General features: G+C 46.7%; 1 long non-coding RNA gene across 1 annotated transcript; it reads left to right on the top strand.

Moving 5' to 3' along the window:
* The first annotated feature begins 14,105 nt into the window (after positions 1–14,105).
* Positions 14,106–16,207, top strand: LOC136792494 (uncharacterized). The gene is made up of 3 exons (XR_010836358.1): positions 14,106–14,191; positions 14,794–14,933; positions 16,173–16,207. It is a non-coding gene; the product is annotated as an uncharacterized lncRNA (long non-coding RNA).
* Positions 16,208–23,624: the final 7,417 nt, after the last annotated feature.

Raw genomic sequence — 23,624 nt, 5'->3', positions numbered from 1 at the left:
AAGCCAGTGTTAAGTTATATGTGTTTGTGAATCGATACTCAGATGAGAGCCTAGAAATGCAAATGAGTTAAGTCTGTTCCCCCTCCGGAATTAAAAACAAACATTGTATTCAGGTATTACTCGGGTCATTTAAAAAACACACACAGCATGAAAAGGAACAAGAAAGTAGCAACTTCCAACAGTGGACATTAGCCCAGCACAATTCCACTGCAGGTCAATGCTGGTGTTAACAGCTCAGCTGCTTCCTTGGTAAAGTTAGACGGTTGTGCCAGGGCTGGGCAGCAGGAGTGCTAAATTAAAATTAAAATCTCACCCAGATCCCTCCAAAAGAAGCTGAAAAATCAACCCCAACCCCATTCTGCACCAGATGAAAAGTCTTAACTAGGTCAGGGGTTCCCATTCTTGGCATTGCTGACATTTGGGGCAAGAGACCTCTTGGTGGTGGGGAGGGGGGTGGTGTCCTATATATTGTAGGATGTTTAGCCCCATCCCTGGCCTCTACTCACTAGTTTGCCTGCAGTAAACACCCCCCCCCACCCCACCCCTCCCCACCCCACCCCCCCCCCGTGACAGCCAAAAATGTCTCCAGACCTTGCCCAATGTTCCCTGGGGGCGAAATCGCCCTCACCCCCGCCCCCGGCCGAGAGCCGCCTGATCAGGGTGATCTGTGTTCAGGTTTCCCTGAGATCTTCCCGATCGATCCGCATCTCCTGAGCCGGGGGAATTACTCACAACGACCCCTTTGACTCTCACAAACAGCCCTGTCTGATAAAACATGTAGTCACCCTGGCTCTGACCCTCCTCCCCACAAAAGTGCACCTGTGTTGCTGACATCAGCCTCCTGACATTTCCCCCCAGTCCCCTTGGGGGATAAAGAAATTAACTCGTAACTAACACTTACTAGGACCCTCAGTCAGAAGCATCTTTAGTTAGATTTGCCACCCCACTCTCATTTCATGGTCCACTTGTATCTTTCAACTTCTCCTTAAGGCCAGAGTAAAATTAGGAAGCCCCGAGGAATGGGCACAGCACTGTAAGGTATTTGAATGAAATTCCTTTGAGGATTTCAGCCAGTTCTAGGTTTTTACACTTTAAATACATTTTTTTTTTTTTTTTTTTGAGATCTCAGCACTGCTAGAGGGTGAGGGCTCCTCTTGCAATTCTATGAATAAATACAGAGTGATTGGATGTGTCAGGCACAGAAGTAATCCCTAAGGGTACAGCAGTGGACCAAGGACAGCCCCCACACACACACACACCCTGGGGCTCCTATGCTGGAGTCAGGGCGGTGGGGTGTTGATATTGACCAACAGGCAATAAAGAAAACTGACAAATAAAGGAAACACTGCAAATTGTGATCTTTCAAATACCCCTGGGGAGGTTCCCCCCCCCCCACCCTCCCACCTGCCTTATTCTCTTCCCTAGTGCTTGGCATCTTCTGACCTTCTCTGTATTTGACTCATGAGTTTATTAGGTCCTTTCAGTGGAACGGAAGCCCCAGGAGGACAGGGTTTTTGGTCTGTTTTGTTCCCTGCTCTATCCTTAATGCCCAGAATAGTGCTGGGCGGGTAGTACATGCTCCGTAAATAGTTATGAAATGAAAGACGGGGAAGAGACAACTTGGGGCAGAGCCTGGAACCACAGGGGGGGGGACGTCGTGGACCCAGGTGACAGGGGTGGGGGGGGGACAGTTTGAGAAGATGACGCCTCTGACTCAACCCTGGTCCGAGAGGGGACCGGTTAGTCAGGCCTTCTCACGGGCCGATGCTACGGGACCGTTCACGATGAACACACCGCAAAGTGTGTGGTGTGAGTCCCCCCACTTTTTTTTTTTTTTTTTTGGCTGCGTTGGGTCTCCGTTGCTGCACATGGGCTTTCTCTGGTTGTGGTGAGCAGGGGCTGCTCTTCATTGCGGTGCGCGGGCTTCTCATTGCAGTGACTTCTCTTGTTGTGGAGCCCGGGCTCTAGGCGTTCGGGCTCAGTAGTTGCAGCACGTGGGCTCAGTACTTGTGGTGCACTGGCTTTGTTGCTCCGTGGCATGGGATCTTCCCGGACCAGAGATCAAACTCGTGTGCCCTGCACTGGCAGGAGGATTCTTAACCACTGAGCCACCCGGGTAGTCCCGTGAGTCCCTTTTTAAAGTCAAGGCTCCCACTTTGAACTCTCATTAGGGGCTTTGCACATATTGCTTCTCACCCCTCCCTTCCCCAAACCCCAAGAGTTTGAGCATGTTGTTTCCATTTTAGGTGTGTGGAAACTGAGGCAGGAGAGGTGAGGGAACTTGCTAGTGGGAGATGAAGATGGGACCCCAGGCCTCCCTCCCCGCACGGACCCAGGCAGCGTGTGGGACTGGCGGCCTGGTCCAGGCTCTCTCAGCCTCTTGCTGGCCCTGACGTTGACCACGCCCCTGGCCTGACAGAGCAGAGCAGAGCCTGGGAAGGAGGAGGTGAGGCACTCAGACAGGCGAACACAGCCAGCTGGGAGCCCTCATCTCCAGTGGAAGGGTCACGGCCAACCAGAAGCTGCACTGACCTGTTGGCACCCCAGGCTGGGCACAGCTGGTCACCTCTTGCTCCCTAATCCCGCTGGGAACGCTAATCCAGACCTCTGGGAGGTGGAATTAGATAGGGAATGGGAAATTGTACCCTTTATCTGTTGTTTCAAATTCATTTACCATAAACATATATCCTTTTTTTAAAAAATATTTATTTATTTATTTGGCTGCTTCGGGTCTTCGTTGTGGCATGTGGGACCTTTCCCTGTGGCACGTGGGCTCACTAGTTGTAGCGCTCAGGCTTAGTTGCCCTGCTGCATGTGGGATCTTAGTTCCCCGACCGGGGATTGAACCCGTGTCCCCTGCAATGGAAGGCAGATTCTTAACCACTGGACCACCAGGGAAGTCCCATATATCTTTTCTTTTATAATACTGACGATGCCAGTCTTTAACCAAAAAGTAAAATAATCTAGCACTAGAAAAGCAGACAACTCAGTAGGAGTTTGAGAAATGGCAAAAGGTATCATCAGTTCCCATTAGCAGAGAAAGAATTGATTATTCAAAAATAAATTAATCAAAGACTTAAAAAAATGATGCATCATTTTTTAGTCTCAAAGAAGGACAGATATAGCCAAGAAAATGTATAAGGTGAAGTCATAGTAAAAAAATAGTAGAAAGAAAAGAGAAATGATGACTCAAACACCAGGACTATGAAGAAAAAGGTGGACACATTTTACTGTGTAAGAATTTCAAATGTGAAATATTTCAAGCATGAAGCAAGAAGAGGGAATAATAAATACCATGCTCGGCTCCTGCCTCACAGAGGACAGCAGAGCGCATTGAAACCTCGGGTAGTCTTCCACAGCCACCCCACATGTGAACTGTCCCGAATTTGTAAGAGATTTTTTTTCCCTCCCCTCCGGCCTCACAGTGGCCGGAGGGGAGGAAAATGATGTACTGACAATGGCTGACGATGATGACCATTCGGTGCCGGCCTGTGTTAAGCTCCCCATGTAGATCACTTTATTTGCTGTTCATATGTGATGGCGTTGGGGACCTCGGTGCTGCCCGTGTGACAGATGAAATGACCGAGGCCAAAGGTGAAGAGGCAGCCTTGGCCGCTCACTCGTTAATAATCTGCGTTAAACACTTGTGTTTGGGTTGATCTTTCATCCTTTTTTACCGCAGAGATTCGGGGAGAGTGGGTGCTGGCCTACATCCTGTCCTCGGTTGCACCCACTCCCCGGGTGGGTGCCTGGGTTGACTGTGGGCAAGCTCAGGTAGGGAAGAGCCACAATGCAGGTTCTGGGCCAGAGCCCTCCTGCTGGGAATTAGCCCATTTACCTGAACTGGGGACCAGGTTTGTGCTGCCTTTTACCCAATACTTTTTTTTTTTTTTTTTTTGGCCGCGCGGAGCAGGAACCTTAGTTCCCCAGCCAGAGATCGAACCCAGGCCTCCTTCCCTGGAAGTGCGGAGTCCTAACCATTGGACCACCGGGAAATCCCCATTACCCAATACTCTTGACTTGAACATTGACCAGCTCAGATTCCTTTTGGCACAAGGCCTGGAACGTGGAGGTTCTTACTGAAATGAGGAAGAGGAGGAGACGGTCTCTGTACTCTGAGAGGCCAGATTCTGGTGGGGAGACCCACAAGGAAAGAATCACAGGAGCCCCTCCCCCCGAGAGGGTGGGAGCTCCCCTGTGACTGAACATGCTGGTGCAGAGAGCAAGGGTGGGCTGCGGCGGGAGGGGGCAGGGGGCAGAGCTGAGTCTTGTGCTAAGGCCATTTCTGTTGGGCCTTGATGTCCTTGCTTGTGTGTTTGGTCTTATTTTTAAAAAATATTTATTTAATTATTATTATTTATTTGGCTGCGCCAGGTCTTAGTTGCGGCATGCGGGATCTTTAGTTGCGGCGTGGCACGTGAGGTCTTTTTACTTGCGGCATGCGAGATCTTTTTGTTTTTTAGTTGCAGCACGCGTACTCAGTTGTAGCATGCATGTGAGATCTAGTTCCCTGACCAGGGATTGAACCTGGGCCCCCTGCATTGGGAGTGAGGAGTCTTAACCACTGGACCACCAGGCAGGGAAGTCCCCGTTTGGTCTTATTTTTAATAGAAGAATTTTTTCTTCCGGTTTTATTGAGATGCAGTTGACATACAGCCCTGTATAAGTTTCAGGTCTACAGCACCATGATCTGACTTACATCCATCATGAAATGATTTACCATGAGAAGTCTAGTTACCATCTGTCACCATACAGAGAGATTCCATTATTAATGACTATCTTACCCCCATGCTGTACATCATCCCCAGGACTCATTTATTTTGTAACTGGAAGTTTGTACCTCTTAAATAAAAACCAAAATAATTGGGTTTTAATTATAAAAGTAAGACATGCCCATGATCCAAATAAATCAATGTACAAGACCACACAAAGACAGAAAATACAAAGTAGACACTTTCATGCCCATGTCACCCACCTCACGATTTTATTTCCTATGATTTTGTAAATTTTCAAGTATTTGATTCGCAGTTAATTTGCAAAACAGATGATCACATGCCATGCTTATCCCCATGCCTGGGGCAGCCCCCTTTGGAAAGCTGTGGTCTAATGTTCCATTAAGACTCTAGAAAGAGCCTCAAAAATGTACCTTGCAGTTGTCCTCCTGCCCCATGCACCATCCAGCATCAAATCAAAATTCACGCATTGCATTAGCCTGTTATGTTTCCTTAGTCTCTGTAACCTAGAACAGTCTCCCATCCAGTACCTCCCACACCCGGCTAGGGACCCTTACAATGGGCTGCACTGCGCTTGTCTCATTGGTCCCTGGTGGTGTCTTTAACTCAGTCCCTCTCTTTTCTGTAAACTGGAAGTTGGGTTTACAGGCTTAATTAGATTCAGGCTAAACTTTTTTGTCAAGCATTCTTCATAGGTGGGGTTGACAGAGATAGCAAATAAAAATATAGGCTGCCCTACATTTCAATTTCAGGTAAACAAGGAATACTTTTTTAGTGTAAGCTATGCCCCATGCAATATATATATATATTTAATATACATAATAAATAAAAATATTATTTATTATATATTATATATAATAAATAAATAAATAAAAATATTTATTTATTTATTTTTGGTTGCATTGGGTCTTCGTTGCTGCACACGGGCTTTCTCTGGTTGTGGAGAGCAGGGGCTACTCTTCGTTGCGGTGCGCGGGCTTCTCATTACGGTGGCTTCTCTTGTTGCAGAGCACGGGCCCTAGGCGTGCGGGCTTCAGTAGTTGTGGCTTGCAGGCTCTAGAGCACAAGCTTAGTAGTTGTGGCACACCGGCTCAGTTGCTCAGCAGCATGTGAGATCTTCCTGGACCAGGGCTTGAACCTGTGTCCCCTGCATTGGCAGGCGGATTCTTAACCACTGCACCACCAGGAAGTCCCCCTATGCAATATTTGTAGAATTACGTATACTTCAAAAAAAGTATTTGTTGTTTATCCGCAATTCAAAACTAACTGGGCATCCTGTATTTTATCTGGCAAACCTGTTAAAATCATGGTGCCACTGTATGCTTTGTAAGGCCTCTCTGGGTACCACGGTTACTGATGGCGGATGTGGTCACCAGGTTAAGATGGGGGCTTTCAGACCCCTTGGCTACTTGTTATTGACCGTGTCAGGTATGGCATCCTGGTGCTCCCCATTTCACAGATGAAGTGACCGAGGCCCAGGTGCCCACCTGAAGAATCCTTTTGCCCCTGGAAGCGGACCTCCTGGGGTGTCTCTGGCTGCTTTCAATTCTCCTTCTCTCCACCCTGCACATATGTGGACCTCCACCAATGTCCAGGTTTTTGCTGACTTTCCCAGGGTGGACATGGAGGGTTAGCAGAAAGATTACAGACTCTGGAGACTGACGGGTCTGCTTTCTATTCTGACACTGATGTCTCCTGGCAGGGTGGACTTGGAAAAGCTAAATGGTCTCTCTGAGCCCCATCTGTCCACTTTACAGATGAGGAAGCCAATGTCTGAGTCATTGGGTTGTTTTGAAGATGAGAACAGAATTCATTCAATAAATATTTTTATGCTCCTTGATTATATCCGTGGATGCAGAAAAGACATTTGATAAAATTCCATACAATTTCAAGTTTAAGTAAATCAACAACCTTTTTCTATAAGAGCAGTTGAGGCTGAGAAAGGGTATCCACCACAAATCTAGAGAGAACACATTTTTTTGTTTGTTTGGGGCTGGGGGGCTGCACAGTGCAGCTTGTGGGATCTCAGTTCCCCGAATAGGGATGGAACCCGCGCCTCCTGCAGCGGAAGCATAGAGTGCTGACCACTGGACCTCCGGGGAATTCTTAATGGTGAAAATGTTTCAATAAAGTTAGGAATAAGACAAAACCTTCTCTATTACTGCTTGTATTCAACACTACACCAGAGGTCCTGGCAGGGTCCAGGGACAATTTTTCTGTGCTCTTGTACATTGATTTATTTGGATCATGGGTATATCTTTAAAAAATAATTAAAAACCAATCATTTTATTAAAAATACAGCCAAACACACAAGCAAAGGCCTAAAAGTCCAACAGAAATGGCCTTAGTACAAGCCTTAGCTCTCCTTACTCCCCAGTTCCAAGCCAAGCCCACCCCTGCTGAGAAAAAAAGAAAAAAGAAGTAAGAGATTATAAGGATTAAAAGGAAAGAAACAAAAATGTCATTATTCAATGATAACATGACTACATCAAAAATCCAAGAGAGGGCTTCCCTGGTGGCTCAGTGATTAAGAATCCGCCTGCCAATGCAGGGGACACAGGTTTGAGACCTGGTCAGGGAGGATCCCACATGCCGTGGAGCAACTAAGCCTGTGTGCCACAACTACTGAGTCTGCGCTCTAGAGCGCGTGTGCCACAACTACTGAAGCCCGTGCGCCTAGAGCCTGTGCTCCGGAAGAAGAGAAGCCACTGCAGTGAGAAGCCCGCGCACCGCAATGAAGAGTAGCCCCTGCTCACCACAACTAGAGAAAGCCTGCATGCAGCAATGAAGACCCAACGCAGCCATAAATAAATAAATAAATAAATAAATTTTAAAAACAATCCAAGAGATTCAACAAACCACTACAACAAGTAAAAGAGTTGCATAAGATTACTGGAAAAATGATTAATATTTTAAAAATCTATAGAATTTCTATGCACAAGGAAATAAGAACTAGACACATAGTTAAAATGATATAGCAAAAAATGATAGAGCAACAAAAATAATTAGGAATAAATCTAATAAAAGGCATGTAAAAATTTTTGGAGACATTTATAATACTTTGCTAAAAAACTCAAAGGAAGTTTTACATAAAGGTCAGTTTTCCTCACAATAACCTCCAAATTCAAGGGAAGCCAATAAAAATACGTTAGTGAATTGGCCCAAAAGCTTGGCAAGGGTGATTTTAAATGCATAAGTTCTTTATGGACTTTAGACTCTAGAGTCTGGATTTTAGCCTTTGGAATTTTGTTACTTTGTAAAAGATCAAAGAAGAGTCAAGGCAATTTTGCAAAATAAAACAAGAAAGAACATATCTTAAAAGATTTTAAACTTCCTCTAAAGCTAAGTGGGAAGTACAACAGGTGGTATCAGACTAACTACTAGAATAGAACTCAGAGAAGACCCACACTTCTGTGGGAACGTGTATATGACGGTGGTGAAGGGACAGCTCGGTAGAGAGGAAATGGATTCGTTGGCAAACCGTTCTGTGTAACTGGCTATTATAAAAAGATAAATTAGATTCCTGTTATTAGATCATTCACTAAATAAATGTCAGATGGATTAAAGAACTATATATGCAAATGCAGCACTGAAAACTTTTAGAAGAAAACAGAAAATATCATGATATTAGGGTAAGGAAGGATTCTTAATCAAGATAAAAACAACAAAACTATAAATAGAATGTTGACACACTCAATTGCATTAAACAGGGTTTCTTTTTTTAAATTAAATAGTAACTTTATTCTATTTTTGGCTGCGTTGGGTCTTCATTGCTGCATGCGGGCTTCTCATTGTGGTGGCTTCTCTTGTTGCGGAGCACGGGCTCTAGGCACGGAGGCTTTAGTAGTTGTGGCACATGGGCTCTAGAGCGCAGTCTCAGTAGTTGTGGCGCACGGGCTTAGTTGCTCCGCGGCATGTGGGATCTTCCTGGGCCAGGGCTCAAACCCACGTCCCCTGCATTGGCAGGCGGATTCTTAACCACTGAGCCACCAGGGAAATCCCTAAACAGAGTTTGTTATGGCAAAAAAAACAAGATACTTGATGTGAAAAGTCCATAATATTTGCAGTGCTTCAGAATACAGGATATAAATCCTAGAAATCAAAATGAAAAAAGTCAAGCAAAAGAGCAGTAGAGGGGCTTCCCTGGTGGCGCAGTGGTTGGGGGTCTGCCTGCCGATGTGGGGGACGTGGGTTTGTGCCCCGGTCTGGGAGGATCCCGTGTGCCGCGGAGTGGCTGGGCCTGTGGGCCATGGCCGCTGGGCCTGCACGTCTGGAGCCTGTGCTCCGCAGCAGGAGAGGCCACAACAGTGAGAGGCCCGTGTACCGCAAAAAAAAAAAAAAAAAAGAGCAGTAGAAAGTAGAAAAATAGGCAAAAGATGTGAACAGACAATTCACAGAAAAGAAAACCCAAATGAGTGGGCCATTTGTTTTGAAAATTAACAAAATATTTCAAAATTTAAAAACAATATGTGAAAATTAGGAGGTGAATGGCTAGGGGAATAGAGAAATTAATCTTTATTTTCTGCCCTTCTGTCCTTGTTTTTTGAGCCATGCATATGTCTCATTTATTTTTTTATACATCTCATTTTAATCATTAAAAACTACTTATTTTAGTATGCATAAGTGTAAATATATTAGCACTGGAATTTCAGACCAAAGGGAATTGTAAGTCTACGGTCTCCCACTGGATATGGGGTTCCATATCCAACCCCACTTCCTGTGCCCTACACCCCAGTTGGACTCAGTGAAGGTCAAGGTCCCTCTGTCAGAGCTGGGCTCCTGAGTGGGCTTCTTTGCTTACAGGCCTCCCCACTGGACCCGACCTCCAGGGGCCCCATGCAAAGACCCAAGCACAGGGTGGACGTTTAGGAAATGTCTGTTGACGGAATCATTAGCAATACTTATTGAGCACCTACTGCTGGCTCATCTCATGGGGACCGACTTAAGAAGAGCCTGTGAGACCCACACACAGCTGAGCCAAGGCTAAAAGGAGAGGCTGGGGGATCTCACATCCCACACAGAGGTTTGCAACCTTGACCTTTTACATCAGCATCTCCGGGGAGATCCCTGAGACCCACCGCCAGTTTCTGACTCAGGAGTTCTAGGGTGGGACCCGATAATTTGCATTTCTCATGTTTTCTCAGGTCATGCAGATGCTGCCTGTGGGGGAACCAGGCTTTGAGAACCACTGTTCTAGAGTTTAGGAAGTTGGCCAATCAGGGTAAATGGGCTAAATCCCAGCAGGAGAAGGGAAGGACCATTGCGGAGGCACAGCCTGCATTTTGGCTCCTTCCTGGGCTGCAGCTGCCACTGTCACGCCCACAGGGGATCTGCATTTTCAATTGCTCCCTGGGGAGCCAGGCCTGCTGAGGACAGTATTTATGGGCCAGCATCCATTTCGGGGTTTGTTTCCCTCTTCCTGTGGGTTCTCCAGAGTCCCTCTACCTAGACCTCGGCCTCAGTTACCGCATCTGTAAAATGGGGATAAACTGAACTCCCAGCATGATCGGGTTGGGGCAGGAATTAAGGGTAACGCCGTAGGGAATGGAGCCCAGAGCTGGGCACTGAGCACTCAACCATTGTCAGCTACCGTTGTAGTTTTGCATTTTCCTGTAACGGAGCCACCTACCTGTGTCAACACAGATGGAGCTCCAAGATATATCCTTGAGGGGAAAACTGCAGGTTGCAGAAGGATATAGAGTTTTATTCCTATGTATGATTCATGGAGCCCTATATGGCAAATAAAAGAATAAAAGCCAGCAAAGAAGGAAATACTCCAACTTCTTTTTGCCTGGGTGATAACTTGCTATATTGTTTTCCTTCTTACGCTGGGAGGGGAGCACACAGGGGGTTATGCTTCCTTTTTTTTTTTTTTTTTTGCGGTACGCGGGCCTCTCATTGCTGCGGCCTCTCCCGTTGCGGAGCACAGGCTCCGGACGCGCAGGCTCAGCGGCCACGGCTCACGGGCCCAGCCGCTCCGCGGCACGTGGGATCTTCCCGGACCGGGGCACGAACCCGCGTCCCTCGCATCGGCAGGCGGGCTCTCAACCACTGCGCCACCAGGGAAGCCCTACTTCCATTTTTTAATATATAAAATACTTCATTTGAAATTTTTAGGTAATAAATTTCATCAATGTTTTTTCTTTATGTCTTAGTGTTTTAAGTCACATCCATGACTAAACGTTTTCTTACGTCTTTAACACTTTATACATTTAACTCTTTGCTATATAAGTGTACTCTTTTTTGGAATAAGGAGTTAAGTTTTTCCCCCAAATCCTTCTCCTTAATGTCATTTATTGAATAATATGTTCTTTCTCCCCTGGTGTGAAATGATACCTTTTACCATTTACCAAAGCCCCATATATATGTGGGTAGGGTAATAAGTGAGTTATTCAGTTCCATTAACTTTTCTGATTGTCCTTGTACCAATACCAGATCATTTAATAAAAAATTAAATTGGCATTTTTGTCAAGTGAGCACATGTTCATGGTAAACGATGTCGGCACAACACATGCAGAGGGTAGTTTCCCACCATCGCCAACCCCACCTCCCAGCGATAAAGGTCTGGGTTAGGGTTCGTGGCAAGATTAGGGACGAGAGCCCAGACGGAGTGCCAGCAATCCAAAGGCAGCCATTCCCAGCCCCTTATCAGCAGGCAGGGGTGGGAGTTCCACTCATTTGCTAAGATTCTCGGGGGTCCTCATTCATTAGCTGGAAATGGTGCACCTCTGGGGCTAGCAACAGGATCAGCTGTGACTTATTTCTTTAACCGATGACGAAAAATGAAGTCCTAAGCCATTAACCGTCTTGTCCAAATTCATGCTGCGAGTTGGTAGGTGAACATTTTCAGGTTAGAGCTGCATAGTAGGACACATACTATTCCTTTTGCCTGGACCATCTCCCCTCCATCACGCTTTCACATTTTGTAATTCTGTATATTGGATTGAGGCCAGAAGCCCATGGGGGCAGACACGGGTCTGTTGGGTTCACTGCTCTATGCCCAATGCCTGTAATCCTGGGAGATGCCAGAGACGCGTAGTAGGTGGTCAGTGGATATTTGTTGACCGACAGGGTAATGCTTAGCCTACTGCCTGGAGCCTAGGAAAGGCTTAAGACATGCTAATAAGTACGGGCTAGAGGGCATTTGTCTACAGACAGGCACGGTCTCCAAGTGGCTGGTACAGATGTTCTCAGGCCGCTCAGAGGCCCGCAGCACGGTGCGCATTTCATAACGGACAGGCCTGTTTCTACCACTCATCTGCGCAGGCGCAACAGTGCTGTTCCTCTGAGCAATACTGAGCCTGGGAGTAACAGAGCCTGCATCATTTTGGTTGCTTTTATCTAAACTTTGGTCATAAGCCACCTTTCACAGTCAACTGGACCCAGGAAGTGGAGAGAAATCACGGTCACCCGTCGGGCTCTCTCCGACGTAGCTCGTGTGCCAAGGCTGTTTGCTTCTCATGCTGGGCATCCAGGCTCATGGGCCTTCCCTTAATCTCAGCACTTATGCGGAGGGGGTGCCTCCCAGATTCACTGCCTTCTAATAAGATGAAAGTGCTAGATTCTTCTACAATATTTTCTATTACTATAATAACAAACCCTTCCGGTCTCAGTCATCCTCCAGACATCCTCTACCCCAGGAAAAAAAGTATTGGTTGTATGTATTGAATAATTTGAATTCCACGGAGTGGACTATTCTGCAGGTATTTTACAAAATGAAACATATCGATAGATAATAATGCAGAAGCATGGCCAAGAATATTGCTGGGTGGTAAATTTCTGTAAAATAGCAAATAGGGCTTCTCTGGCGGCACACTGGTTAAGAATCCACCTGCCAATGCAGGGGACACGGGTTCGAGCCCTGGTCCGGGAAGATCCCACATGCTGCGGAGCAACTAAGCCCGTGCGCCACAACTACTGAGCCCTCACGCCTAAAGCCCGTGCTCCGCAGCAAGAGAAACCACGGTGATGAGAAGCCCGTGCACCGCAACGAAGAGTAGCCCCTGCTCGCCGCAACTAGAGAAAGCCCACGTGCAGCAACGAAGACCCAACGCAGCCAAAAAATAAATAAATAGCAAAGAATAAGATCTTTATAAAAGCTGTTTGCAGAGATATATACTTCAGTATATAGAAAAAGGACTCCAAGAATTTATCAGTCATCTGGAGATTAAACTCAGGAAGAAGGTTTACTTCTAGGAGAAAGCCAGGGAGATGGACATTTATATGTTCTGTAGCTGTACAGTTGTACATATTTCATGAATGTTTTATAACCAAAATATATTCATGCGTTAGTGGGGAATTTTAAAAAATACATTGAAACAACCCAACAGAAAGTTATAAAGTGGGAATAGTGCAAATCCCTGTTCCACCCAGTCACCTACCTTGCACCCTCCCAGGTGGCCACCACAAGCAGCAGTTCTTTAGATCTATAATCGTTCCTTTTGTGAGTAAATATTTGTGTTCAGAGAAAATGTTAATAGCCGTTTTCTGCCGTGAAGTTGGTTGGTTATGCGTTGGGTGCGGTCCCAGGAGGAGAAAGGAATTAAACCACACCTCCCACAAAAAGGAAAAAAAAGAAAAGGAGGAAAGAAGCCATAAATGGAACACTTCTTTCTGAATGTGATCTCCTGTGCACGCTAGGGAGACACAGCTGTCAACCTCCGTCTTTTAAATAATAATGATGTTAATTAGAATCATACTAGCAGCTATTGTGTGCTCGACCCTGTTTGAACTCTAGCTAAACTGCCTTCTCTTGAAAATGGAGCTCACATCTTATTTCCATTTTATTTGTTATTATTATAGGACGTTTTCAAACCATCCAAAAGTAGAGAGAATTGTACAGGGACCCACCCTTCACCCGGACTCGACACTGTTTCAGGCACCACCACTTTTCTGCCCCTTGCTTTTCGTCCCATCTCTCTCCTCCACTCCCCCCATCAATATTTTTAAACGAACCCAGACTTTGTATCATTTCACCCGGAAATACTTCAGTGTGTGTCTCTAACAGATAAAGACTTTCTGCTTGTTTGTTGTTATTCTAACCACGTAACCCCGACATGGTTATTACTCCCGATAGAAGTTAATAGTAATTTCTTGCCAGCTAATAACCAGCTGCTCTTTCTTCAATGTTGTGTTTTTTAGTCTGGCCAGAGGAAGACCTGAACAGTTTTGAGAAATCGCCCAACGCCATAGGCATTTAAACAACAATAGCAAGTGAGATCCCTGAATGAGGGCCACCACATCCCGGGGATCTTGTTAAAAATGGAAAAATCCCAAACCCAGACCCATGTATTGATAAGCCAAACCGCCAGTTTAAGGAAAACCGTGGGTGATTAAAGTCTCTACCTATACTGCATAGCGTGTCGTGGCCAGCCCACCCTGGATTAATCCGCTTTTCCCCTGAGATCTGGATCTTGCTTGGCTAGAAGAGATGTCTCCTTCAAGTCTTAATACCCACGGTAAGAGCCCGACATGCCGCAGGCAGCAACCAGGTTCTTGGGGACAGAGAGGTCCCCACTGTTCTGAAGCTCTCACTCTAGTTAGTGGAAGAGGCGGACAGCAAATTTATAATTAAATAAAATAATTGCAAGTTGTGATTGCTCCTATGTCAGCTGGATGAGGTCTCTTCCGACACCCTGTTTGTTTATTTTTATTGAAGTATAGTTGATTTACAATGTTGTATTAATTTCTGCTGTACAGCAGAGTGACTCAGTTACACATATATGTACATTCTTTTTTACGTCCTTTTCCATTATGACACCCTGTTTAAATTGCACCGGCTCCTAAGGCCTTGTCCCGCCAACCCAGCTCCCCGCCTGCCTTGCCCCTCCTGCTTCACTTTGCCCAGTGGTCCTCACCTCCAGATGCTGGGCCTGGATCTTACCTATTTATGTGTTCATTGCTTTTCTCTTTGGCTAGGATGTGAGGTGTAGGATAAATATTTGCTGAATGAAAGTCTACGAAAAGTTTTTGAAGAATGAAGGAAAGCACTTACTAGTGATCAATAAGAGTCAGCTATTTAAAAAAAAAAAAAAAAAATCTATTTCATTCCTACCCACAGAAGAGTTCCTATGAGGAAGGAGGCTGATACAAACAGCAACTACAGAAAATGACTTGCACTGAACCCTGCGGTGAGGGCATGCCTCCACCCCAGGCCGTGTCCTTCGGAAGAAATCCAGGAAGCCCGGGGCCAGAGCGCAGGTGAGTCACCGAGGACTCTACGCCCTTGTCGCCGTCCTCCGGGTCACCCGACCCGTCTGGATTTTTATTTCTTTCACCCGAGGGCTCTGCATCAAGAGGCTGGTGTTTTATTGTCCCTCCTAGACATAAAACGGACCTAATCTCAGCCTCATCGGTATAAAGATCTCAGGTGTCTCAAGATGTGTCTGTACATTCAGAGTAATTCTAAAATTCAGGCAAGAGTTTTGTGGGGAGGAGGGAGGAGCGTAGGGTTGAGGGCTTGAGCAAAGCTAATGCCGATAGATTCTGAAGCGCTTATGGAGGATGAAGGCGGTGAGGCGAGGCAGGTGTAGAAACAAGACTGAGAGCTTTCGCGCTCCCTCTTGGAACCGGGGTAGGAACAGAGCGTTTAACTGACACGCAGAGCAGCGACAGCCCCACCCACGCCTGTAAGGGAATCCAGGGAATGACAAAGGCAGCACTTCAAATGGAAGGGATTTAAAAATAAATGCTAATGGATATGTTTTTGTTTGTGTTTTATATTTTTTGGTCCACGCCGTGCCACTTGTGGGATCTTAGTTCCCTGACCAGGGCTCGAACCCGTGCCCCTTGCATTGGAAGCTGGGAGTGTTAACCACTGGACCGCCAGGGACGACCGCTAATGGACATGTTTATCCATTTGCAAACTGTAGCATGAGTCTTCCCCCTTCAACCTCAAACACACACAAATGTACACACCACCGATTCCATAGGGGCTCAAAACCCAAACCTAAAACACAAACTCAGGGAAAATCCTTGAAACAAGACAGGTAGAAAGATAGTGTGATGGAAATGAGAGCAAATAGCATGGAATACGAGTGGTCAGTCATTATGGGAAAAGTTGGTCACCACCGTCTTGACCCTCAGATTGTGCAGAAGCTAAAAAATGAGACAGAGCTCCAGGTAATAATGCAGAAGAACAGCCAAGAATATTGCTCCATGGAAAATTCATGTCAAACAGCAAAGAATAAGATCTCCTTTGTAAGTCGTGTGCAGGATATGGGCTTAAACAAATAGAAAAAGGATTCAAAGGACACTTCCTAAACTTCTTAATCATGGTTACTTGGGAGAAGCTAGGGCGTTCATTCTCATTCTAATGTACAAACGTGACCTTGTGAGGATGTGGGCCTTCTCAACACGATGGGGGTGTGTAATCAGTTGCAGCACTTTAGAAACTAAATGTAGCATCAGTTACAAACTCTTGGTGCGTTTCCCCTACAGAATGGACCTGTGTGATTCTGCCAATACCACAGAGCCTCTGCGCGGTTGCTCCATTACATCCTACAGCACAGAAGAGTCTCCCAATTCCTCATGGCAGCCAGGCCTGAAACAGCCTGTGGGTGGCTTTTGTTTGGGCCATGGGCTCTTTGAAAAGGTGACTCAATCAGGTAAGTGGTTTGGCACCTGGTGTCAAAAGTTTCACACTTGAGCACACAGGACCTGCCCGGCCTGGAAGGGCAAGTCTTGAACCTCTGTGGGCCTGGGGTCCCTCCTGTGTGCCGTGGAGTCACCTCCACACGTGCAGGTCCCGCCCCTCTAAGACACCACACCCCTTCACTTCCTACCCCTGCCTTTCCTTCTCATACCTGACCCGTCTTAGTTATGAGGTTCGTGGTGGTCCCCATGCTAAGCTCTGGGGGGCAGGACTTTGCTGCTTTCCTTCCCCACCATCCCCCAGCCTGGCCTGCTACCCGGAGGGACTCAGAGTACATCTGCTGCAGGGACGTGGGACCCCCCACTCATCCACCACCCGGGGCAGCCTCAGAAGACCACCTTATTTACAAAACACCCACTGGTAGGACAATGCTCAGTGGAGCTCTGCAGATAACAGGAGGAATGTTTGTGAACGACTGAAGGATGGAGCTCCTAACCCCACCTTAGCTCCCGACTTGTGCTGCCCCAGGGCCTTGCCTTCACTCCCCTTGCCTCTGCTTCCTCTAAAGATCTGCTCTCTGACCTTCTGGCCCCTCCTGATTTCAGCATCGCCTCCTCTGGCAACCTGCTTCACCTCCAGAACAGGCCGGGCTGCCTTATACCCACAGCACCCGTCTCTCCGTGGTGTCGCCGCCTCCGTGAAGGTTGGGTTAGCTTTGCAGTCATTTGCCAAGATTTTGTCTCCCACCAGCGATGCGAGGCCCCAGAGACAGGGGTTGGAGCCTCTTTTGTTGTCTGTGAGCTTCCCAGCACAGGGCCTGGACCTGGAACACTGTAGGCGCTCCATAAATATCTGTGGAATGAAAGATGGAAAGGAGACAACTCCCAACAGAGATAGGGAATCGCAGGGTGGAGGGACATTGTGGGGCCAGGTGACAGGGGAGAGGCCGGTTTGTGAAGGTGACACGTCTGACTCAACCCCGGTCCAGGAGGGGACCAGTTAGTCGGGCCTTCGCAGGTGCCGATGCCCCAGAAACGCAAGGACACTGAACACACCACAGAGCGACCTTTTAAGGTCAAGGCTCCCACTTCAGACACTCCCCATGGGCTTTGCAGATTCTGCTTTTCGCTTCTCTCTCTCCAAACCCCAAGAGGTTGTGAACGCGTGGCCCATAGCACCCAGAGGTTTCTGTTCTCATGGGTGCAGCTCTGCCCTCTCTCCCTCCACTGGTGTCGGTTTTAAGACCTAGGTGGAATTTAGCACCCAAACTCCCTGGGCTCCATCAACGTCAGGGCTCTGTCAATTCCCAGTGCTTAGAAATTAACACTGTATCCCACCCCTCCCCCACCCAAACCCCATCCATGGGGAATACTTTTGGGGTGTCAGGCTAGTGGCAATTCGATTTGATTTGATTTATTTATTTTGCATATTTACTTCCAGTTTTATTTTTTAATGAAAACTACTTAAAAACTTATACATGCTCATTATAAGGAATATAGACACTATAGCAAATACAACAAGAAATGTTTTAAAAACTCCCCAAATCCTACTATCTAAAAATTATTACCACTAATATTAGGAAAATATTATTAGATACATTTTTCTTTGCATTTACAGAGAGGAGGATGGACGGACAGGTGAAAAATGGTATCTCAGTATAATTTTCATTTGTATTTCTCTTATTAGGAGAGAAGTACAGAATCTTCTCATATGTTTAAAAGTCATCTATACTTCAATACCTGTGTTTTATTTATATTTCTTGCCTAATTTTCTATTGGGGTTGTTGACTTCTTATTTCTTTGTAGTAGATCTTTTTTTTTTTCTTTTATAAATTTATTTATTTATTTACTTTTGGCTGTGTTGGGTCTTCGTTGCTGCGTGCAGGCTTTCTCTAGTTGCAGCGAGCAGGGGCTACTTTTCCTTGCGGTGCGCCGGCTTCTCATTGCGGTGGCTTCTCTTGTTGAGGAGCACGGGGTCTAGGCACACAGGCTTCGGTAGTTGCGGCTCGGGTCGCAGGCTCTGGAGCGCAGGCTCAGTAGTTGCGGCGCACTGGCTTAATTGCCCCGCGGCACGTGGGATCTTCCCGGACCAGGGCTCGAACCCGTGTCCCCTGCATTGGCAGGCGGATTCTTAACCACTGCGCCCCCAGGGAAGCCCCAACACGATATTAATAACTATGGTCCTCATGCTGTACGTTACATCCCTGAGACTTATTTTTTTTATAACTGGAAATTTTGACTCCCTTTACCCATTTTGCCTGCCCCCCACACCTCTGTCAACCATCAATCTGTTTTCACATGTATGAACTTGGTGTTTTGACTTTGTTTTTGTTTTTAAGATTCCACATATAGGGACGTCCCTGGAGGTCTGGTGGTTAAGAATCCTCGCTTCCAATGCAGGGGGTGCAGGTTCGATCCCTGGCTGGGGAACTAAGATCCCACACGCCACTCAGCCAAAAAAAAAAAGATTCCACATATAAGTAGATCATATGGTAGTTTTCTTTCTCTGTATGACTCATTTCATCTAGCATAATGCCTTCAAGGTCCATCCATGTTGTTGCATATGGCAAGATTTCATTCTTTTTCACGGTGGGATAGTATTTCCTTTACTTACCCAACTTATTTATCCTTTCATATATCTATTTAATCATGCAGTAAATGAGCACCTGCCTTGGTGGCGAGATACCAAGGGCACCAAAGGGCAGAGGCTCTCAAAGTTTCAGTCTAAGGACCTCTTTTTTTTTTTTTTTTTTTTTTTTGCGGGACGCGGGCCTCTCACTGCTGTGGCCTCTCCCATTGCGGAGCACAGGCTCTGGATGCGCAGGCTCAGCGGCCATGGCTCACAGGCCCAGCCGCTCCGCGGCACGTGGGATCTTCCCGGACCAGGGCACGAACCCGTGTCCCCTGCATCGGCAGGCGGACTCTCAACCACTGCACCACCAGGGAAGCCCTAAGGACCTCTTTACATTGAAAAAAATTTCTGAAATTCTCAAAAAGCTTTTGATTATGTGGGTTAGCAATAGTTGCTGTATCAGAAATTACTGAGACATTTAAAACATTTATTTAAAAGTAATAATAATACACACCCATTACATATTAGCCTAAAAACATATTTTATGAAAAAAGTAACCATATTTTCTAAAATTAAAAAAAAATGTAGTGAGAACAGTGGTTGGGTTTTGTTTGTTGGTTTGTTTTTACATTTTTCAGCTCCCTTTACTGCCTGGCGTAACAGAAGGCAACTGGGTTCTCCTGCCTGCTTCTGCCTCCAATCTGTTGTGATAGTACACATCACGTAGCTTCTGGAAAATTCCACCGAACCGAGTGAAAGAGGAAAATGACATCGTATGCTGTTATGAAATAGTTGTGCTCTCATGACCCTCTGAAACAGTCTTATGGACTCCACTGCCACAAGGACAGTAGGACCAGACAGGGCTGGGGGTCACCAAGCAGCCTGAAGCGGCCCTGTAGGCATGGCAGCCCTCTTCTCCCTCTCCCTTGACCTCCTCCCTTTGTTTCCTTCCATCCCTCCCCGTATTCCTCTCCAAACTTCCCCTGCCTGTTCCCCTGCTTGGCTAGGTAACTCCCTCTGGAAGCTCAGCATCTCAGCTCACCTTAGGCTTTTCAGACTCGGAAGCCTGTAGCCCTGCTTTTTATTTGGTGTGTAGCCTGGGGCAAGTTATATAGCTTCTCTGACCCTCATCCACTCCCTCTTCAAGGTGAGGGAACTAAGACCTGACACACAGGAGCATTCTGTAGAGTCAAAGAGAGTTTACAGTTATAACCGATGTTAATGATGTGGCCTCTCTCTGCTGGCAAGTTCTATAGGCAGGCAGTGGAGCAGACAGACTCTTAGGCCCTCAAGGATTCTACGTCTTAGAGAAAAGGTGCATTTGCATTCATAAAACAAATAAGTATCGAGTACCTCCTATATGCCTGACACTGGATAACATATGTAAAGCACCAGAGTTCAGATTATGAAATCCTATGCAGCAGTTTTTAAAATGAGGTATTAGAATATGGTTAGAACTTGAAGATACATTATTAACTAGAAAATGCAAGTTGCAGAATGATATAGGAATATGTAGTACCATTTATTTATAAGCATGCAAACATATCTATTTTTTTTCTCTTAAATATCTAATATTTAGGGGCTTCCCTGGCACCGCAGTGGTTAAGAATCCGCCTGCCAATGCAGGGGACACAGGTTCGAGCCCTGGTCCGGGAAGATCCCACATGCCCTGGAGCAACTAAGCCCGTGCACCACAACTGAGCCTGCGCTCTAGAGTCCGCGAGCCACAAATACTGAGCCCACGTGCCACAACTACTGAAGCCTGCATGCCCTAGAGCCCATGCTCCACAACAAGAGAAGCCACCGCAATGAGAAGCCCGTGCACCGCAACGAAAAGTAGCCCCCGCTCGCTGCAACTAGAGAAAGCCCACGTGCAGCAACGAAGACCCAACGCAGCCAAAAGTAAATAATTTTTTTGGTGGTACGCGGGCCTCTCACTGCTGTGGCCTCTCCCGTTGCGGAGCACAGGCTCCAGACACGCAGGCTCAGCGGCCACGGCTCACGGACCTAGCCGCTTCGCGGCATGTGGGATCTTCCCGGACCGGGGCACGAACCCGTGTCCCCTGCATCAGGAGGCGGACTCTCAACCACTGCGCCACCAGGGAAACCCAATTAATTTGTTTTTAAAAAACTCTAGGGCTTCCCTGCTGGCGCAGTGGTTGAGAATCTGCCTGCCAATGCAGGGGATACGGGTTCGTGCCCCGGTCCGGGAAGATCCCACGTGCCGCAGAGCGGCTGCGCCCGTGAGCCATGGCCGCTGGGCCTGCGCGTCCGGAGCCTGAGCTCCGCAACGGGAGAGGCCACGACAGTGAGAGGCCCGCGTACCACCAAAAAAAAAGTTTAGCTATTAATTACAAATCTAATTTCCCTTATATAAAAAAATCATGTATTTTTACCTGATACATCTAAACATCATTTGCAAGTATAAAGACCTGAAATAACTTAAAATGGATTTACAAAATATGTTATTTAAAATATATTATTACAAAATACACTTCACAAAAGTTATCACTATACTCACACTTAAACCTATTGTAAAACATCAGTCGCATAGGGCCAATTCATTTCTTCACGATTTCCACACTTGGTTTAATTACTTCCTTCCTAGGGGTCAGTTACATTATGGCTTTCACTTTTTAAAGTTGAGACATAACGTATATACGGTAAAGTGCCACATGAGTATACAGCTCAATGAACGTTCACAGAGTGAATACACCCTTGTACCCGATACCCAGATGAAGACCTAGAACATTCCATCACGCCTCACTGTCTCCTCCTGCCCTTTCCGGTCCCCGCGCTCCACACAGCTAAGTTAATGACCACTCTGACTTCTACCACTGTTAATTACTTACACCTGTTCTTGAACTTGACCCTCCCCCACCCCGCAGCCCCATACTCTTTTTTTTGCCTGACTTCTTTTGCTTTAACATTACTTCTGTGAGACGCATTTTGTTAGCGGTAGTTTCTTCTTCTTTGTTGGCGTGTAGGATTCTGTTGTATGTGTACATCACAATGTATCCATCCTGCCGTTAATGGACATTCGGGTTGTTCTCAGTTTGGGGTTATTACGACTGAAGCTGCTAAGAGCATTCTTATGCAACTCTTTTTATGTCTCCATTTCTCTTCAGCAAACACTCAGATGTAGAATTGCCGGGTCCTAGGGTAGGCCTCATGACATGGGTTCACAGACATGCAGGTAAATGTTGAGAAAGAGTCCAGACCCAGGTTACGATCCAAGCTGAGATCGTTAGTTACGTCTTTGAGAGGCAGAGGGGAGGAGTGAGAGAGCTGTATTTGGGCAGGGTGATCGAATTAGACTATAGTCTTATCTGTAATATTTTGAATGTTTTAGAAGACAAATATACTCATGTATCACCGTGAAAGGTAATTTAAAAAATAATGACATTACCTGATATAGTACCTGGCACAGGTATATGAAATATATACACGAGAAGACATGAAAAGGTAATTTCCTCTTCCAGCCATGATGAAGCACCGAGTACTGGCCTTGCCTTCCTGCTGTAAACAACTGGAAAAGAGAATAAGATAATAGAAAACAGCTGTTTTCAGACACCGGGCAACCAGCATCGCAGGACTGTGGTCCCTGGAAGAAGGGTGACGTGTGCCCTCTGATCGCCCAGCCTTCCACCTGGAGCTCCTGTCTGGCCAGATCGGCTTCCTGGGCGTGTGACCTGTGCACTTACGAGTGTCGCGAACTTGAAGGGCCTCGTGCTTGGGTTAATGCTCTGCTGTGGCCGTCCTGGAATTCTTAACTTTGGAACAAGGGTCTGGATTGTCATTTTGCTCCGGACCTAGCAAATTGCCATGTGATTCCCACACTTAGGAGTGCACCTAAGAGGCGGGGACCGGTGCAGACAGCTTCAGCCTCAGTCTGCGCAGGGCCGGGAGCCCTGGTGCGGCCTCGGCCCCGCCCTGAGCTGCTGAGCAGCCTTCTGCAGCAACGGGAGCAGCCCTAGGCCAGAGCTGCAGTGAGTCACTGAACATGCTATGCCTTGGTGGCCATTCTCCAGCCACCGGCTGGATTTTGACGAACAAACCAAAATAACGCAGGTTCTCTCAACCTCGATGCTGTTGACATTTTGGTCCAGATTGCAGGGGCAGCCCTGTGCACTGTGGGATGTTGAGCAGCATGCCTGGCCTCCACCCGAGAGATGCCAGGAGTGCCCACCCCTGAGCTGTGACAGCCAGCAACATCTCCAGACTTTGCCAAATGTCCCCTGGGGGAGAAATCACCCTGTTGACAGCCGTAGCTTTAATCGAGAGCTCGGCCCCAGGCCTGGCTTTTTCCTGTCTCTTCGAGACCGAAAAGACATCTAATCTCAGCCTTATTAGTACAAAGATACCAGATCTTTCTAGCTATACATTCTGAGTAATTCCACTCAAAATGAAAGCAAAATATACGTGTGTGTGTGTGTGTGTGTGTGAGAGTATCGGGGGTGGGGAAGAGCCTGACACATTGATTCCAAGACTTTTCTGGAAGTCTTGAATCAGGGAGATGAGGCAGATATGGAAACAGGGCAAAAGCTACAGACATCAAAACACAGCTTGGGGGACTTCCCTGGCGGTCCAGTGGTTAAGACTCTGCGCTTCCACTGCACGGGGCACAGGTTCGATCCCTGCTCGGGGAACTAAGATCCTACATGCCGCACGGGGTGGCCAAAAATAAATAAAATACTTAAAAACCCAACACACACAAAAAAAACAAA

The sequence above is a fragment of the Kogia breviceps genome, chromosome 14 (genome assembly GCF_026419965.1).
Source record: "Kogia breviceps isolate mKogBre1 chromosome 14, mKogBre1 haplotype 1, whole genome shotgun sequence".
Classification (NCBI taxonomy): domain Eukaryota; kingdom Metazoa; phylum Chordata; class Mammalia; order Artiodactyla; family Physeteridae; genus Kogia; species Kogia breviceps.
The sequence above is the reverse complement of the archived record's forward strand: the minus strand, read 5'-3'. Positions and strand labels throughout refer to the sequence as shown.